The sequence below is a fragment of the Chrysoperla carnea genome, chromosome 3 (assembly GCF_905475395.1).
Source record: "Chrysoperla carnea chromosome 3, inChrCarn1.1, whole genome shotgun sequence".
Classification (NCBI taxonomy): domain Eukaryota; kingdom Metazoa; phylum Arthropoda; class Insecta; order Neuroptera; family Chrysopidae; genus Chrysoperla; species Chrysoperla carnea.
In genome coordinates, this window is record NC_058339.1 from 55,251,658 (window position 1) to 55,265,597 (window position 13,940).

The window sequence follows — 13,940 nt, forward strand, 5'->3', positions numbered from 1 at the left end:
ACAGCAAAAGCAGCTATTTAACTATAGTCGACAAAAAATGATAGGAAAACGCATAAAAATTTCGAAATCAGTAAAATATCTTGTAGGAGAGAAAATTTTTATGATGTTAAAAATTATTTTTTAACGCTAACTATTTCACATAGCCTAGACTGTCAAACCGATTATAAGTACCTATTATTATAAAATTTCTGTCGTTTTTAACAAAATCGTTCGTCGGATAAAAAAAGAAATTTTTGTATTCTATTTCAGCAAATTTATTTTCTACTGCATAGTTTTGTTAAATTTTTAATTTAAAGTAATTTGCAAATTAGAATCAAAGATTTTTGTCACGTATGTAATATAATAATCTTCGTTTTACCTATTACATATTACTTATTCTGAATTTTTTGTTCATATTTGTTCCACTTCTTTTTTAAAGTCTCATGGGAACAATCTGATAAAAGTTTGAAATCTAATTTATTTTATAATTTTAAAATATTATAAAAATTATATATTCTTAGTATATATATTTCTTGTGTGTGTGTGTATGTGACTGAACTACTCCTAGACGGCTGGACCGATTTCGATGAAATTTTTTGTGTGAGTTCAAGGGGATTGGAGAATGGTTTAGATTTACCATTCGGTCCACTACAACTGTTTTTGAGGGCTCCGTACCAAAAAAATGAAATTTCATTAAATGGTGGGAGCGCATATAAATCATATCACATTATGTATACTATGTGTACTATGTATTTTTAATAGTATTCAGGTATTGTCAATAGGCATTTATTAGAGCCATATGCGAGCGCAGCGAGCTCTACTATCAAAGGTCAGGCCAAAGGTCGAAGGTCAGGCCACTCCAATAAATAGGAGTTAAATTGGGGTTTAGCGGGATGGGTTTAGCGGACAGGCTAAACGTAGTATAGGTATTCATGAATTGGAGTTACGTTTTTACGGGACAACGTCCGTCGGGGCCGCTAGTATCTTGTATAGATACCATTGTATTATTAGAAAAATAAGTAGTTCAATTCCTAAAACGTGTCCCAATTGAACAAAAACAATTTGAACAAAAAGCACTATTAAAGGTGCAAAAATTCGAGTTATGATGTTTTTCTTATCATCTTAAGATAAAATGCCTGGTAAAAATTTATCACTTGTCTTCTTCTTAAAATTGTTATCTCCAAATTTTTAACCATCAAATTCTCAAAATAATAATTTTAGTCCTATTTTATATTAAAAAATGTTATCAGTTAAAGAAAAAAGAGATAATTTAAAGTAAGTACAATGTAAGTACATTTTTTATGTTATGTCATAATAAATATTCTATAATCAAACCAAACGTAGTGTACCCGCATATTAGGTTGACTACTAAATCAGAAGTATGTCTTTTTTAAACTAATACTACAATTATTTCATACAGTAAAAAATAAAAGTATATATAAAATGAAATTATTTAAAGAATCACACAAGTTTTTGAAATCTAAAATTAATACCTTACGTACATTTATAATGTACTTACTAAGGTACGAAAATAATATAGTTCCTACCGAGTGTCCCATGAACACACGGTTCCTTCCGAGTGTTAAAATTGCAATTTTTAATTACTACTAACATGAAAGCTTTTCATTAGAAATTTTCAACAAATTATTTTATACGTATGAGTAAGTTAATATCGTATCAAAAATTTGAATTTTTGTCTATACATTGCTTTAATGTACGATCAGTCGTAATTTCAGTGATAAAGTTAGTGGTTGCTTTTATCATCAGGTTCTTATTAAAAGTCACGCCTACACCGAATTACACGTCAAACTTACTTCTTGAAATTTAAATATGGCATCGCGTAGTCTAAATTAAATATAAGTCGATCACAACACATTTACATCATTCAAATTAGTAAAAAATTTATTAAATTTTCCTGTCAGTTCAGTCGCCGTGTGTCAAATATGTTTTTGTATTTTTTATAATTCAAATAATACAAGTTTAATTTTCATTATTTGATAGACACTTTATTTAAATAAAAGTTGACTCTAGTTTTTCGTGTAAATACAAATTTTCTACTTTCAATTTAAAAAGACATTGGTGTTTATTTTTTATATTTTTTATTCAAATAAAATTTGAATATGTCTGTATAAAGTTATCACTAATTTTTCAATGGAAAATTCACATCGTGTTAAAATCTTCATTTTTTATTTTCCTTAATAAATTGACTTTGTTCTCTCTAAGGATACATATATTTTCGTTAAAATGAAAATCTAGGTTACAAGTCCCAAAAAAAAAACCACTTATACAAACCTTTTTGAATGGGAAAACAAGTTTCTTCCAAAAAATATACATAAAAATTTTGCTGTAGAGAGCTGATGTTAACTTTACAACGGTTGTGTGTTCAGTTTGAATGTAATTGAAAACGATTAGAATTTTTCTAGTGACATATGGGTGACATTACATATAGACAGATGTCTTAACATCGAATTTTATGCCAATATAAAATCAGTCTTCGTTACTTTATCAAAACGAGAAAAAACATAGAGGAAAAACAACATGATTCTGAACATCGAGCAAGTAGTAGAATATTATTATAGCCGAAGTAAGCATTTATTATTTTATATGTTATACCATTGAATTTGAGATAACGTTTTTTAATATACCGGGTGATTTAAAAAGTACGTTTTCTCCAGTATTTTCTTTGTATATCTTGAAGTTAAATTTGTCCCATCCGCAATATGCAATTATTGTGCATTAACTGAAGTATTAAAATTTTTTACAATTGTTCGATTGAATCTTAGAAATATTTTACTCTAAGAGTTTTTCCAGTGATCTCATGTTCAATGAACAATTTGTAACATTAATAAATTACAAAAAAATCACATGTCTTCAGTATTGATTAACAACCAGAAAGCTCTTACCTATGTTAAAAATACCTATTTTTCAATACCTACAATACCTAGAATTTCTCAATTTTAATATATTGCCATGACCATAAGCTTGTATGGTTGAACCTTTGAAACTGAAAATGAATTTGATGGATTGAAGCCCCTATCATTCCCTTTGACGTTATATAGATTATGTATCGGCAATTTGTATAACGCCCATATATACTTTGTATACGGGCTATTTACCTATTACTCGATCTTATTTCTTCTGAAGTTCATGTCAAAAATAAATAAAAATACAACTTTTGTATTTTTCTCTTCTTCTAATACGAACAAAGTTCGAATTAATAAATTTTAGAATAAGTAAATATCACTTCTGTAAATACAATATTGTGTAATCAAGTAAAAATTCAACGAACTGATATTAGACGCGAATATATTACCACTCTTATCGGTACCACGAGATCTATCCGGTCTATATTACAGGAACATACAAAAGTTCCAAATTTTACAAGAAATTAAATACCTACATGGGATAGTTGTCATTGTTCAACCGCAGGCTTCACTTTATTGTAAACATTCAAATTTCTTTATAAAATATAAAACTTTAATGTATCAAACTTCTGCATGTTTATCTACTGATTTTAAAAAATTTATATGTTCTAGTAAGAAATATAAAATTAACAGACTAGAAAAAGCATAACGTTAATAGACAAAACTCATTAAAATCGCATCCGCGCGTTGTTTTAAAATCTGCAATATAATATATTAATTTAATGTTATCTATATCAAACAAATTGGTCCCCTACCAGACATTGAATCTTTTGTTTTACCGTTGATAATGTTAAATACATAGTAATTAAATATCAAACCGTGCTCATCAGGCTGGATTTTTATTAGAAACAGAACTTTAATTTTATATTGATCATATAATCTGCCTTTGAAAATTCTCCAAAAACTGTTGCTCAAAGTCCACGAATTAGTTTATTGAACCTAGTATAGGGTGGGCTATCTGTTAGTTTTTTTTTTAGGGGAAATAAAACACATTTCATATGAATAAAATTCGTAGATCTTTATTGAAAATCAAAGTCGTGTCTATGGCAATTAAGTATGAAAAACAATATCGTCCAAGTGACCACCACGACTCCTTTTACAAGTCTTATTACGAAAAAGGCCGGTCTATAAAAGTTACATTTAAAAATTAAAAAGTTACATTATATGGCAACAATTGGCCGGCAAGATCATGTGATTTGACACCGCTTGATTATTTTCTTTAGGGTTATTTGAAAGGAAAAGTGTATGCCAATATCCCACGGACGATTCAAGACCTCAAACGCAACATTCGACATGAAGTTCAAGTTATTGATCCACTTTTATTGCAAAAAGTCATTGAAAATTTTGATGTGCGGATACAGACCTGTAAAAGGAGTCGTGGTGGTCACTTGGACGATATTGTTTTTCATACTTAATTGCCATAGACACGACTTTGATTTTCAATAAAGATCTACGAATTTTATTCATATGAAATGTGTTTTATTTCCCCTAAAAAAAAAACTAACAGATGGCCCACCCCATATATTCATTATATTTGGCAATGGGTTAATGCAGAAGTGTGGTACTTTGTACGTATACACATGCTTTAATCACTCATAAAATTGATATTTTCGGCGATACAGAAAAAAAGCATGAAAACAAACTACCTCTAAAATTATTTTGTTATCAATGTTATTAAAAAAAATATAAAAAACCATTTGAGAAGCACCTAATATACATTAACATACAATAGAACACTCGAGATAGTGCTGTCGCTAGAATTGCTGGAAGAAAGAATTAAAAAGGATAAAGACAGCAAAATGCTTACGAGATTGTAGTCCGATAAACCAAATTAAATTAAATGTAAAACTATGTCTATTCATTTTGGTAGCAAAAAAAAAACTCCTAGAAAATCACGTTTTTTTTAGAACCATCTTTAAATCGTGTATATATGCATTCTCATTGGTGCCCTTTATGAGCAGACAAATTTTTTTCCCCTTATGGTGCAAAATTTATAGATTTGAGCTGTTAATATGAAAATCCTATAGTGAAGTGTTTTTAAAGATATGCTTTGTTATGTATTTTTTAAAGATTTATTTAGAAAACTAATATTCATTATTTAAAAGCATTTCATATAAACAAAATTATAACTTGCGGCACTCGTTTTTCCATAAAATACATTTTAAGTGATGGAATAATGGTATTTGTGTCTTATTTCTTCTATAAGTGATTTTCTCTAAATCTTTTGGCATCTATATTTCAAAATATATGGTATAAATCGAAAAATTTTACGCAGTTACAGACGGAGACTGTGAACTTCGTTTTCTCATAAGTATTTATCTCATAAGAGGTACAAAATTTTTAAAATCTCTCTGAGTATATTTCAGCATATTTAATATTTAAACATACAAAAGATTTCGACAGGCATGTTACTTATTGTTCAGTTAAACCACTACATCATCTATTAAAGGAAATATAACCTTTTATTAATCATTTACGAATAAAAGATGGGGGGACGTATCCTTAAAAAAAAGCTTAAAATTGTTTGTTTTAAAACAGGTGTTGAATTTTTTAGGTCAGATTATGCAAATAAGAATAAGAATGCGATTTTCAAAATTAGATATTACACTAGACGAGAAGAAATTTACCGAAATTTATCTATTTTTTACAAAATAATAACATTTTTCCTCCAAACCAATCATTGCGAGATTAACTCACTGAGTGATGATAAAGAAAACGTAAGCATCTCGTCTTGCGGCAACACTAACTAGAAACTTATACCAGAGAATACTTGGTGTGTACTTCTGATAATAACATGGTTGTTTTCAAAAAAAGAGAACGAACATAATAAAATCAATAGAATTTTATTATAATAATATTATTTTATTCTTATTTTCTCAAAAGCATTTAAACATATCTTATTTACATATAGATCTCATTTAATTTTGTGTCGTTTAACTTTTAAACAGTGCAGTTGTACGAGTAGTTTGGAATACTTCACTCTAAATATTATTTATACAGAGAACTTGTGAAATATGGAAGAAGAAATGAATTCCTTAAAGCAAGGTAAACGTAAAAATTGATCTTTGAAATAAATTTTGTACAAATATTGTACACGGTACATATTTTGACAAAATCCACTGTACTCAATTTTTCTTCCAGAGACACCTTCCAGAATTATTCAAAAGAGACTTGTTTTCAGGTTAAATTGGTTAAAACTTTGTAAAAAGTTTTCAGTATGTTAAGAAAGTAGTATTATTACTTCGGAAAATATAGTAATTGAAGTATTATTCTGAGAGAGAAGAAATATAATGGCATAGAAATAATTTAATACAGAATGGGGAATATTATTGATTTTTGTTCGCATTTCTAAACAAAATATGAACTAATCATAAAAATGATGGCAAAAAGTATAATTTAAACTAAAATCGGTCAAAAAATACGGATGATATAAGCATTTTCAACTGCTAATTAGACAGATATAAGACATACAGATCGGACATAGTATTTGACGTCATATACTAAGTTTGCCGTAAGAACTCCATGCCAAGTTCTGTTTTGATGGAAAGAGAAAGAAAATTGATGGCTTTTATCTTGGTTGTTTTTATAGTTACTCGAAAAATCGTTTTTCTCTGTTGTTTATTATATAAATTAGCTTTCATTAAAATAAAACATCGATATTTCTTATTATTTAAGTAGTTTTATTTTAGTAGGAAAATTGTGTTGTCTTTAACGCAATTTCTTTCTAATTTGTCTGCTTTATTTCTATGAATGTGGTCAAATAATAAATATAGTAAAGTAATAAAATTTCTTTTTAGATCACTCTTTTAAATTGCCTCTTGTATTTGTAACGAGCTGGTGATTCTTAGTTCTTTTTGATCGTATGCAAGATCAATGAGATCCATGGTTTCCATCTCGTCCATATTACTTTGGTTACACAAACAACCAATTGCCTTCAGAAAGTGGATTTAAAGATGTCAATTAATCGTCGTCATTTCTTCTCCATATTTCAGCACCAAAATGGATGAACAACCTCTTACATATTCTTCAATACTTAAACAGCTCCCTGTATTTGGAAACACAATTTCTAACACATATGGATATGCATGGTATGTAATGTTTCCACTGATAATTGTTTTTGTAAATATAGGATACAATTTGTATACAAAGTATAATAAGTAAAGTAGTTTGATACACAATTATTGTGGACATTTTCATTTTATAAATGATATGTGTTTGGATACGTTATTTAGTTTTAGTATATAGTCTGATAATAACCTATATAATACTGAAGAAGAGGTTTCTGAACTGTTTACTAGTCTGTATTTTAATAAAGAAAAGTATCTATATACAATTAATACGATGTTATATAGAGTTTAATGAATTGTGAACAATTGATGAGGTCAACCACATAGTTTTAAATTGTATGAAAATCCGTAATTCTAGGTATCCAAACACGTAAATGTCCAATAAAATTCATTAAACAGTTCATCTTAAAATAACAATGCGGCAAAAATATCAAAATTTATATCCGCTTTAAAATAGAGTATTGGGTTACCAACAAGTTTTTAAAGAGGAGTTGATTTTGAAGTAACCCGACTTATTTACTTTTTAACCCCCGAACAATAAAAAGGGGTGTTATAAGTTTGACCGCTGTGTGTGTGTGTCTGTATGTTTGCCTGTCTGTGGCATTGTAGCGCCTAAACGGATGATTCAATTTTAATTTTTTTGGTATCATTTGAAAGGTAATTTAACGGAGAGTGTTCTTAGCTATGTTTCGAGCTTAGAGTTCCGCCCCCCACAAAAACTAAAATTTGGCGATGATCTTCAAAATCGATTCAGTTTGGAAAAGGCATGACATATAATTTTAACATATAAATAATACTATGGAAATGGATGGTCAAATAAATCTGGCTCTGTTCAGTTCAAAAAGTAAAATGATAAAATAATTAGGTAATCCAAAACAATAATTCAAAAAACAAAGTCAAATCAAATATTTCAATTTCAATTAAAATATTTCCAAAAATTTGTCCCAAAAAATGATACCACCCTAAGTATCCTTTTCATTTCATCTACTGTCCTTGATCACCACTTTGATGTTGATCTAAGAAGTGTTATAAGTTTAAAGTGTTTATCTGAGCGTCTGTGTGTTTCTTAGTGGCATCGTAGCCCCTAAACAGTCGAACCGACTTGATTGAGAACGTTTTATAGCTAAGTTTCCAAAAATCGGTTAACAAGGAATAAAACGCATTTGTCGGGGTTTTTTTAAATTTTGTAAATTTCACTTGTTAATTTCCAGGTTGATCCCATTATTCATACAATGGTCAGACTAGATGAAAAATTTAATATATGAACAAAAATAATTAATTCATCACGATATTCTATCAAAATCATCGACAGTTTATTTATTTTTTCACCGACATAAATATTTAAAACATAATTGTATTTTTTTTTATATATACAATTGATTAATTCATTTAATTAAATTTTTTTAATGAAAATAAATATACAGAGAGCTTCAAAATATAGTGTATTACGTAATGCCTTAAACTTGACAAAATTTTTGAGCGCCATTTTTTTTAAAAAAAGGTATCTAATTCGAGCAGTACGATTAATACGAATCTGTTCTCGAATAGTTAGAAGTTTAAGTAATTATACCTTCTTATCTGTATGCAAAAATATACCATAGTTGTTTTACGTGATCATATATGTTTTCTCATCCTGTTGCCAGATTCCTTGCCTAAAAATTACTTACACAAATATAAATCCTGCATTACCATAATATATGGGACAAGAAATCTGACAACAGACAAAAACGACATACATGCTGACAAAGGAACTCTCCTATTTGATTCTCGAAAAATATTTCGAACTTGTGTTAATTTAAAAAAACATAGCCGAATGATAAAATTGCACGTACATCTTTCTTTTGGATACAAAATTTGATATTTTTTTTATAATAATCACTGATAAATAGCTGCTTCCAAAATGTGCACCAGAGATCCTTCATGAGTTAAAATTCTTGACGTCGTTGATGTTATGTCGGTAGGGCTTGGACGTTTATTTTGAAAACTGTAATAGCTCTCATTACAATGCTATATCAATTAGTAGTATGGTCATAATAGTTATACAACACTTTTCATAAATTGAATACCTTATACTAAAAACGGTTATTTAAAAAAAATAAAAAATACAATTATTTATATACGTTTTAATTTTATTCACCACTTCTCTCACATTTCTATTGCTATAAAATAAACATTCAATTACGTTAAAACTTATTTAAATGTATTTTCACCCCGTTTTACGACTAGAACGTCCTACGTAGGTAGGTACTCCACAAGTTTATGTAAGTGTTGTAGCTATTCCAATAGCTGGCTGATGTAGTCGAGTAATAATAAGTGAAACGCAACGTAACGCAGACAGTTAGTTATTTAATTCATTGAAAAGTGTATATATATAAGTATAGAACAAGAAACACTTACTTGTGTATATAAATAATTGATTAAATTAATTGACTCCGAAGACATAGAATTATTAGCTAATAGAATAGGTAGAGATTTGTACAAAATTTTACCAGAGCTGCTAATGTTTTCCAGAGTTTAGTTTAGGTCAGTTAACTTGGCACATTTCTTTCCTTTGTGAACTAATAGAACTTTGGATGAAGTACATCTCACACGTAGAAGTACTTGCGTTACTAACGCTGAAGCCATACTAAAATGGTTTCCTAATAGCGGTAAAAACTCTAATTTGGTGGTCCCTATGGTTTAGATCGTTACCTTAGATACGGTATGCATACCACCTGACATATATATACCACGTTGAAAACATCGGTATTGTGTGCTGTTGTCTTATGAATATTTAAAAATAACTGTAAAAAGTGAAAACAAACAATTGACTGAGTTAATTGTTGAAATACCACATATAGACAAAGTTGATTACTCTGTCACATTACACATACATGCATGTCACACATATATAACTGATATTCTCATATAATACATACTATACAATTTGTGCATATTATGCGCTCTCACGGGTAAACAGTGATGTTGACGAAAAAATGTTTCAAACAAAAATTTTTTTAATAGAAACATTTTTTACATTTAAACTTTTGTTCTATCTCTAACGGTTTACAAATTGGTTCTACGGACCCGGGACCCAATGGACCAATGTTGCTCATTTACGAACTGGACCTCACTTTTTACGTCCTAACCTTAGCTTTCCTTACTTTTACGCTTTAAAAATTTCAGCTTGATATCTCTTTTAGACGACAGACAGACAGACAACCGGAAATGGACTAATTAGGTGATTTTATGAATACCTATACCAAAATTTTGTAACTAGTATCAATATTTTTAAGCGTTACAAACTTAGGACTGAACTTAGTATACCTTGGTATATTTCATATACATCGTATAAAAAGAATGAAAGTCATATAAATATCAATTGTGCTTCTAGACTATTTTATTTACTCCCTTGATAAATAATATCAGACAAAGACACATCGAAACGTAACCGGATATAGCTTTTATGTTAATAATCAATTATCAGATTATGCAATTTTAATTTTTAATACTATAATGAATTTAAAAATAACAATTATTCCAAAGTTTTCACTTCTGTTGGTTAATTAATTATTCGCAGAAAATCTGGCTACGGCAAAACTGTTTGGCCAATTATAATTTATAATTTTGCTAAAATTATAGGAAAAAAATTTGATGCAATATTACTGTCATATTTTGGATTATATAAAAATCTTACTCCTTCAACTCAAAACGATGAATCATCAACAAGGCCAATTCTGCAATATCTGCGAGAAAAATTTGAATTACTCATTTTTGCAATATGACTATCATATTTTGGATAATGTAGAAATTTGACTCCTGTAACTCAAAACGATGAATCGAAAAATCGATTTTTATTTCTCATCAGATATTATTTTGTCCGTTTCAAATGATTTTGATAATGGAAAAAACTATATCTTTAATACTTTATATCTTCTCTTCTCTTTTATTATACCATGCATATGAAATATATAACAAGGTATACTAAGTTTAGTCCAAAGTTTGTAACGCTTAAAAATATTGATGTTATGCACAAAATTTTGGTATAGGTGTTCAAAAAATCTCCTAATTAGTCCATTTCCGGTTGTCTATCTGTCGTCTGTCCGTCTGTCATCACGATAACTCGAAAACAGAAAGAGATATCAAGCTGAAATTTATTAATTTATAGCATGCTGAGGACATAAAAAATGAGGTCGAGTTCGTAAATGAGCAACATAGGTCAATTAGGTCTTCGGTTCGTAGGACCCATCTTGTAAACCGTTAGAGATAGAACAAAAGTTTAAATGTAAAAAATGTTTCTAATAAAAAAATAAAAACTTTTGTTTGAAACATTTTTTCTTAAACATCACTGTTTACCCGTGAGAGCGCAAATTATGCGCAAATTGTATAGTATGTATTATATGGGAAAATCAATTATTTATGTGTGCCATGCATGTTTGTGTAATGTGACAGAGCATTCAACATTTTCTATACATGGTATTTCAACAATCAACTCAGTCATTTGTTTGCTTTCACTTGTTACTTCATATTAATTTCTAAATATCTCTATGAGCTAAAATCGTCGTGTGCTCTTCTTTTAATTGAATTATTTTATCAACCCCTATATTTTATTTTAATTCGTATTCAAACATGTCTTCTTACACAATATTTAAATGAATATATATTATGTACACATAATACATACGGAATGAACAAATCATGCTTTTTGTTCATATAAAAATTGTTTTCTTTTTGTAAAAATAAATATAAATAGTGAAACATAAATATGTATTATTTTAATAATAATTTATAATAATCCGTTTTATTTATAACTAGCTTTTATACATATGCAGCGATAGAAAGTTCTAACTTCAAAAATTATTAAATTATTTCCAAAATGAATGTTAATGAACGAATAATTGGTAAGATAAAACTTTAAATACAATAAACAACATTGTAACCTTCTTCGCGTAGAATATGCCCAGTTATATCTCTGAATCCACTTCTTTGATTTCATTACTATCTTTTCATCCTTATGAAGGCTTGTGTTTCCAGAGCTCGTTTTGCTTGTTATGCAATATTACATATGTAATACAAATCACATAATCGGACCCCGCACATGTTTTACTGATTCTCGAAAAAAGTCTTTTAAATGTGATGTCTGTGTGTGTGTGTGTGTGTGTGTGTGTGTGTGTGTGTGTGTGTGTGTGTGTGTGTGCGTAATCGCGTATTTAAGAACTGAAATTGATCGAAAAATTGACCGTTCCAGCATAAGCTACAGTACATGTGTGAAGAATAATCTATGAAGGCTAACAAGACCTTTTTTTTAATGTTTTTTCCCCTTTGGGAAGTTGGTCGTGTGGACTACAGAGGTCGCACTCACACGACTTCAGTACCAAACCGACTATGTACTGCTAATTTATTTTTATTTTTTATTCGATGATAAAAAATTTTCAGGAACCATGAAACAAGATATCCTTGTGAGCATTTTTTTTTCTGCATGTAAGTTTTTTAGGCTTGGGCTTTCAGACAATACGTGTTCCAATTATTCCGTGCAGAAAACGTAAGCTTACCTGAATTATTAATGATATTAAGTATTCTCATTATACTTTCGTTGCAATTATAGAAGAACAAACATATTGTTTTTTGTAATTATTGTTTTAAGAAAAGTCATAATATTTTTTTGTTTATACTTTAATGAGTTTATTTTTTCATTATATAATCAAAGTAAAAACGGAGTGGTGGACAAAACTGTTAAATCTTCAACCAAGCACTTTATATATTATTGTAAAATTTATTTTGTTCATGTGATAAATTTATTTCGGAAACTCACATTAATTAAATATATTTGATTTTGTGCATCAAAAAATTACTAAGCAATTCAAAATTTTCGCAGTTTCTAAATTTGGATTATCGAGAAATAGGAATATGCTGATTAGTAGTTTTTGAGATACACCCAACATACAATTTCGAGCAATATATATTTTTAAATTTTATGATTATCTATAAATCCTTCATGCCTTCATTTTTGACTCAAAAAATAACCAAATCGATATCACTAACTGACTGGATGCATTGTTTCAAATATAAATATCGTCCAAAATCCTTATGAAAAGTAATTTCGTCGACCGATCTCACGTCTTATCATTAAATTTCTGTAAATTGTTTGGCTTAAATGGAATTTTTTGGTCTTTAACTATGTTCTGATTTGATTCAAAGTCAAATCGAAATGTCAATCTATTGCGCTGCGAAAAATTGTTAAAAAGGCAGAATTTTTGTGGTTTTTTAAATATAATTTTCTAGGTTAATGAATTGACTTTCTTCCAGAAAATAAAAAATATGTTTCGTTCTTTAGGTTCAAAGTTTAAATATTAAAATTATGCAAATTAATGAATATACAAGGCATATTTTTTCATAATTAAAAAGATTCTCTTTTTCTTTGTCTATGAAAAAACATGACTTTTAATTATAAAAATTATTAGGATTATTGCTACTAAATTCCTTATAATTCTTGAATACAAATAACATAATCTCTTAGATAACATTAATGTAATGTAACACAACACGTTCAAATATTATTTGTAGTTAACTTTTTGATTTTTTTATTATCATATTTAATTCTTTTTAAATCAAAACAAGCCTTGGCTAGAACGATTCTATTTTTGGGCATAGAACATTAAAGTCATTAATTTTTTTGTGAGTAAAACATTAATAATATAATTAGCACTTTTGCTGTGATGGTTTCCTCTTAAATCAAATAGTTTCCTCTTAAATCAAATCAATAGTGGTTCAAAAAGTCATGCTTTAAATTTTGGCAAAATTAATTTCCACATTCAATTTTACTAAACTTTATGAATAAAAAAAATAAAATTCAAATTTTGGATCTCCTCTATTTATTTATATTCTTGTGCGTGCCCTAGTTTGAAATCTAACAACATTTACAACTTGTTAATCGCTCTTTTGTCAAAATTTGAAATTGATGGCATAGTTCTTATAAATATGTTTGTGAACA